Raw genomic sequence first — 7,500 nt, forward strand, 5'->3', positions numbered from 1 at the left:
GTGTGCAGGGAGGGTTACATCAATGGGCTCAGACCCAGAGTCACTGGGCCCTTCAGCTAACCTCGGGAATGAAAACATAATTATCTGTCTACCACAACAGCATGAAATCACATCTAATGAGGTATCTGTCATATCAAAAAAGACTGGATAAGCATATTACAATATACAATAACACTCATTTTCTAGTTCTGGTTGTGATGTAGTGTGTGTTGTAGGTTTATACAACATTTGTCAGCTTGTGACAAGGTAACAGATGAAAACACACCACACACACGACACAACCACACACACACACACACACACACACACGCACACACACACACACACACACACACACACACACACACACACACACACACACACACACACACAAACACACACACACACACACACACACTCACACACACACACACACACACACACACACTCACTCACTCACTCTCCCCCAGGTTCTGGGTCAGGCTCATTCTGGCTAACCGAACAACTGAGAAGTTCTTGTTTTGAGGACCTCTGTGGCAGCAGTGTGTGTGTGTGTGTGTGTGGGTGTGCGTGTGTGCTTGTGTGTGTCTGTGTCTGTGTGTGTGTGTGTGTGTGTGTGTGTGTGTGTGTGTGTGGGTGTGCGTGTGTGCGTGTGTGCTTGTGTGTGTGTGTGTGTGCGTGTGTGCTTGTGTGTGTATGTGCATGCAGAGGAGGGGGCTAGGAGGTCCGGTTTGGCACTTAGCATGACAAATGAGGGCTGGGTGTCACACGGACTAATCTTGGTGAAGCTCTGCTTCAAGGGAGAGAGAGAGCGTAGCGGATCTGTCTTTAAGGTGCTGTTGATGCGCCAGTAAAACATGCCTTTTACCTCCAAACAGGTCGAATAGTCCATCTTTAACCCTCATACCCTCTACTTTTTTTTTTTTTTTACTACTCTACTTTTTTTTTACCTTTTACCTTTTCAGTTTGTAAAGCGTCTTTGAGTGTCTAGAAAAGCGCTATATAAGTCTAATGTATTATTATTATTATTATTATTATTATTATTGTTATTACCTCCCAGACACAAAATTCATATTTATGTATCAGGAACTGACAAAACTTTAATTCACATTTAATCGTCATCCATAAAAATGATACATTATTATCAGTTAGTTGACTTCTTCCAAATATCTCTTGATCACATAATATATGCACTGTACATGGCATACTTGTATAGACAACATTTAAACCATACTGTATATGCTTCATTATGGAAAATGGCATTGTTGTGGTGAGGGTATGACCAAAATCTGGGTCCAACGACCAGACAGAAAATTGGCCAAAACCTTTTTGTGAGAGATGATGATGTTTTCCAATAATCCTAGCAAAAAATAGTATAACATATCGTAGGCCTCTGTATCAGAGACAAACAAACCATTCCCTTTTAACTGTCTATATAACACATGATCCTAAATGGGTTTTTAGTTAAGTTAAGCTCTATTGTGCGAGTGAGCAATTGTTTTGTGAACAGAATATGGAAAGGATGCACAAACAATGGAATAAGAGAAAAGGACAATCAGACAATCAGTGGATAACCAAAAGGATAGGGAACAATTTCATAGAGTAAAAATATGTGGATGACATATTCTAAACATGTGGGAACACAAATTCAAAGTCAAACATGTTTCATGGTGATGTTTGACATTACACCTTGTTGTGAAATCCTGAAAGATTATTTCGGTGTATGCTACGATGAAGGCTTGGTGTTTGATGGTCTCGACTGGGTGCCGCTGATGACCTGGGCCTATAGACTCAGAACCAGCACCAGGGTTCTTGAAACCGAGAAAGACCCGTCCCTAGTCCTCTCCGACATTATAATGGGGACGGAGAAAAAAAAGTGATTCACAAAGCGGTTTGGGCAGGATGGAGAGTGTTTGTTCAGTAAAACGCGTTTATCAGCGCGAAACACTCACAGGAATTCCGGTTTGGGATTGTCCATCCAAATCCTGCGTTCCACAGGAAGCTCTGCATAAAAAGCAACTGAAAAACGCCCAAAGGCATTTCATTTCTCGCCAGTCGGTTCACGGGGAGCACCGAGAAATGTAACGGTTGAGGGTTTTATTCTAATTAAAAAGCGTGGGACGAGCTTAAAAGAAACTGTAACGATGGAAGAGTCCAGTAAAGCCTCGGCCAGGTGGTTCCCATGGCCTCCGCTCAGCGCGCGCGCAGGGACGCTCCACATGACCTCATACTTCGGGGGTAAGAACCTACATTTTATTAACGTAAATCTGTAAAATGATCACTATTTGATCGAATTATAAATTCAAATATACACATTTGGTCATGTTTTTTTCGGTTTTTAAACGTTTGGCGAACAGGCTGCTGAATGTAATCGGGCCATACATAATTTTCCGGCAGTCAGTGACATGTTGGCCCATTTGGATTGTATCGAACATCCGAGGCCAAACCCATAACTAAAGATGGGTCCAGCAGCTCATTCAGTCCACTTACTCACTTGTCCTCAGGATAGTGTCTAAGCCAGTGCACTGATAGGTTGTTAAATGGGGTTGGTACATCACCCAATTCACAGGTTATGCTCACAGGTTTTTTTTCTATAGCTGTTTCCATACCTGTTTCTCTCCCATACGTTTTGCTATCTAAATGGAAACTGTCCAGGCTCGTCATGGGTGTGGCATAAGGGAGGGGTTAGATGCTATGAAGTCATGGTTCACGGATAACCTTGAGTGAATAATAACTCACTCCGAAATGTGCATGCAGGCCTAGGCCGACATCAAATGATATACTGAATGCCTATTGCCAACATGCATGTCTGTTCTGCTCTCTTGTTAAAATGGTGCAAATCCATTCTCTAAATGTGTAATGCTGTTATGTCACATACATACCACAAATACACATGTACATCAACCATAATCAGCCAGTTGAGTGCCCAGGATGACTTGAAGGTAGTTGAAATGTGTGTTTTATTACATTATTACCGAATACATTATAATGGCTAATGATGAGTTTCCAGGATCAACACTAAGTCAAATGTTGTGTTTTTCATCGGACGATAAATTAGTCAAGAGCTGCTAGTCGGTTAGCTGTGACTGTAGATTCAGGCAGGAACACCGTTTCATGACGTCATGCGGGGTGTCCCCCCCAGTGCCCCCCCGTTTTCATATCTGTGGTCGCGGGACTTCCAGCTGGCTTGAGCCGAAGGAGGTGCTGCTGATACCCCCATGCGCGCTGGGCCAGCTGTGAGCTCCCGGAGACAGGAGACAGGACCTGCATGTGGACCGAAAGCGATACTTTAAGTAGCTCATCCCCTGGACTCCGACCCACATGGGATAGGCTACTCACGAGCGAGTGGAATATAAAACGCATTACATTTTTGTTGAGGATTTCTGTATTTTACTTTTTTGGGTAAAAAAATTAAAATTAAAAATCCGCGCGGACATGGGACAGTTGTGGTAGAGTTAACCAGGACATCTGTGACTTAGTCTACATGGGACAGTTGTGGTAGAGTTAACCAGTACATTGTGCGCTCCGGACATACGTTGCTGAAAACTTGTTTGTAAGTTGCACGTTTTTATGATTTGGTTTCTATTTTTGGTCAATTACGCGATATGTGATAGGCTATTATGCATGCGCCCCCGTGTCTATAACCAGATTGATAGAAGGCTATTTTTGTTTCAACATCTCTATAGCCAGTAGTTCATAGTTTGGACTTATTGAAGTTGGTAACTTGTATAGCTCATTCATTGTGTGTGTGGTGTGTGTGTGTGTGTGTGTGTGTGTGTGTGTGTGTGTGTGTGTGTGTGTGTGTGTGTGTGTGTGCGTGCGTGCGTGCGTGCGTGCACGTGTGTGTGTGTGTGTGTGTGTGTGTGAGAGAGAGGGAGAGAATACAGAGAGAAAGCATCCCTTGCTCAGAGGAAATCTTCATTGCGGTAGACTGTGGTGTACAGTGTTGTAAAACACTGCCGTCTGTTGGCGACTAAGTCATTTATTTCTGGCACCAACAGCTCACGATCCAATCAACGTTTGTCCTCAGGCACGCACACAGCCCGATACATCTCACAGCCCGATACATCTCACAGGCTTATTTCCATTTGTGTTTTCATACACAGATTTGTGTATTCATATCCAGATTTGTGTATTCATATCCAGATTTGTGTATTCATTTACAGATTTGTGTTTTCATACACAGATTTGTGTATTCATATCCAGATTTGTGTATTCATATCCAGATTTGTGTATTCATATCCAGATTAGTGTTTTCATTTACAGATTTGTGTATTCATATCCAGATTAGTGTTTTCATTTACAGATTTGTGTATTCATATACAGATTTGTGTTTTCATATCCAGATTTGTGTATTCATATACAGATTTATGTATTTATATACAGATTTGTGTTTTCATATACAGATTTGTGTTTTCATATACAGATTTATGTATTCATATACAGATTTGTGTTTTCATATACAGATTTATGTATTCATATACAGATTTGTGTATTCATATACAGATTTGTGTTTTCATTTACAGATTTGTGTATTCATATACAGATTTGTGTATTCATATACAGATTTGTGTTTTCATATACAGATTTGTGTATTCGTATAAATCAGGGACAATAGTTCTGTAATGTTAATAGAAATGTTTGCAGTGCAACTGTTGATTAATCCATTCATTGCTGCCACACACACACATACACACACGCACACGCACACACACACGCACACGCACACGCACACACACACACACACACACACACACACACACACACACACACACACACACACACACACACACAGGGGCCGTCAAGGGAAGAGGGTGGAGAGGGTGGAGGAAGGTATGTGGTGTTGTGGTGTTGATAGATATGGCTATAGGGAACAGGGAAAGCTGTAGGCATGCAGGTGAAGGGTCAGGGTCAAAGTTCAAAGTTCTTTATTGTCACATATACTCTGCAGGCAGAGCCGTGAGAAAGGTCTTTCTGTGTCAGCGGTCTTCATAGACTGTTACTGTGTCTCTGGTGTAGAGGGGCCTCATAGATACACTCTGTAGGAAAAGACTGTATGAATCTGGCATGGGTTGGAGATCAATGTAGATGACATGACATCTAATGTAGATCATTGTGTGTGTGTGTGTGTGTGTGTGTGTGTGTGTGTGTGTGTGTGCATGCATGCGTGTGTGTGTGTGTGTGTGAAACACTTGACCTAATGCCCACCAAACAATCGACTCTGGGCTCAAACGGTGACACCCCATTCCACCCCGCCCCCATTCACCCTCCCCTGCATCCATGTACATGGAACATCTCTCTTTGTTGTGCTACGGTATGTGTGCCCTGCGGGTGAGTATGACTCACACTCTTGGCAGTGGTAGCCAGTCTGACTAGGGGGTTTTACATGACATCATTCATTGAATCATTGAATCATCAGCAACACTGCTGCAGGGCGAAGGTGATCTTCTTCTTCTTGAATCACCTCAGGCGTTTTGGCAGAGAGGCTGCGGTCCCACACCCAAAGGTCCTGGACATCCGACCGTCCGTCCTTAGAAGCACCGCGCGGCCTGTCGAGTTCCGTCAGCGGCGCTTGAGGTCTGCGGTCGATGACGGTTCCACACCGTTAGAATAGACTCATTGATCCGCCCCCGACTTTTTTTTTTTCCTGATTCAGGATCTGCTTCTATTTGTCTTGACAGACCCTCACCTTTGCAAAACAGATAATAAGTGGGTGCTCTTATTGCAAGACCCCCCCCATCCCCCCCTCCTCCCCTCACCTGTCACCTGTCACCAAACAGCTCCCCCCTGCAGAGCTGAGGGGTGGTTGTAGTCGTGGTGATTTGTGAATGAACCACTTGGCGTGTCCGCTCTCTGGGCGTAGGGCCAGTGGGGGATCAGAGAGACTTGCGAGCTGTCACCCGGGGCTTAGCCTCACCTCCAGCTAGCTCAGCGCTCCGCTACAGGCTAGTCCCAGGCCTAGCGCCTCCTCAGGCTAAGTGTAGCTCACCTACAGGCTAGTCAGGCCTAGCGCCTCCTCAGGCTAGGTGTAGCTCTCCTACAGGCTAGTCAGGCCTAGCGCCTCCTCAGGCTAGGTGTAGCTCTCCTACAGGCTAGTCCCAGGCCTAGTGCCTCCTCAGGCTAGGTGTAGCTCTCCTACAGGCTAGTCCCAGGCCTAGCGCCTCCTCAGGCTAGGTGTAGCTCTCCTACAGGCTAGTCAGGCCTAGCGCCTCCTCAGGCTAGGTGTAGGTCTCTTACAGGCTAGTCAGGCCTAGCGCCTCCTCAGGCTAGGTGTAGCTCCCCTACAGGCTAGTCAGGCCTAGCGCCTCCTCAGTCTAGGTGTAGCTCCCCTACAGGCTAGTCAGGCCTAGCGCCTCCTCAGGCTAGGTGTAGCTCTCCTACAGGCTAGTTCCAGGCCTAGCGCCTCCTCAGGCTAGGTGTAGCTCCCCTACAGGCTAGTCAGGCCTAGCCCCTCCTCAGGCTAGGTGTAGCTCTCCTACAGGCTAGTCAGGCCTAGCGCCTCCTCAGGCTAGGTGTAGCTCTCCTACAGGCTAGTCCCAGGCCTAGTGCCTCCTCAGGCTAGGTGTAGCTCTCCTACAGGCTAGTCAGGCCTAGCGCCTCCTCAGGCTAGGTGTAGCTCCCCTACAGGCTAGACAGGCCTAGCGCCTCCTCAGGCTAGGTGTAGCTCTCCTACAAGCTAGTCCCAGGCCTAGTGCCTCCTCAGGCTAGGTGTAGGTCTCCTACAGGCTAGTCCCAGGCCTAGCGCCTCCTCAGGCTAGGTGTAGGTCTCCTACAGGCTAGTCCCAGGCCTAGCGCCTCCTCAGGCTAGGTGTAGCTCTCCTACAGGCTAGTCAGGCCTAGCGCCTCCTCAGGCTAGGTGTAGCTCTCCTACAGGCTAGTCAGGCCTAGCGCCTCCTCAGGCTAGGTGTAGCTCTCCTACAGGCTAGTCAGGCCTAGCGGCCTCCTCAGGCTAGGTGTAGCTCCTCTCTGAAGGCTGGACCAGGGAGAAGGATCGCCACAGGTTCACATTAGTGCCGTCAGGCAAAAAAACAACAAGGTACAACTCTCTTACAAGCAGAATGGATTGTTTTACTCAGACTAGCCCAATCTGCTCTGTCAGGTTAACCGCTTAACCCTTTAGACGCCCTCTTCTGTCTGTCACCATCCTTTCTTCACCCTCTTCTGTCTGTCACCATCAGCTCTGGATACAGGGAGCAGAGGAGACACCATTGAGCAGAGTAGTGCAGACAAGAGACCCTAACGTCTCCTTCCCATCTTATCATAGTCTGAAAGAAGAGTCAGTGTGAGTTTACTCTGTGTGTGTGTGTGTGTGTGTGTGTGTGTGTGTGTGTGTGTGTGTGTGTGTGTGTGTGTGTGTGTGTGTGTGTGTGTGCGTGCGTCTGTGCAGGAGGGGTCAGGAGTTCAACTAAAACCACTAAACCAGCACAGTCTGTTGGGGCCTCCTTCCCTAGACTGCAAAAAGTTAATCTAAGTAAGATGAAATGTCTTAAATCAAGGCATTATATGCTTGTTAAGATATCT

General features: G+C 46.2%; 1 protein-coding gene across 1 annotated transcript in view; it reads left to right on the top strand.

The window, feature by feature from the left end:
• Positions 1 to 2,052: 2,052 nt before the first annotated feature.
• egfl7 (EGF-like-domain, multiple 7) overlaps positions 2,053 to 7,500 on the top strand; it is a 16,883-nt gene continuing 11,435 nt past the window's right edge. Inside the window, exon 1 of the mRNA XM_080528399.1 lies at positions 2,053 to 2,217. The gene's annotated coding sequence lies outside the window, so the exon portion shown is untranslated. The remainder of the gene's footprint in view (positions 2,218 to 7,500) is intronic.

The sequence above is a fragment of the Nansenia antarctica genome, assembly GCF_963989245.1.
Source record: "Nansenia antarctica genome assembly, chromosome: 4".
NCBI classification, from domain to species: Eukaryota; Metazoa; Chordata; class Actinopteri; order Argentiniformes; family Microstomatidae; genus Nansenia; species Nansenia antarctica.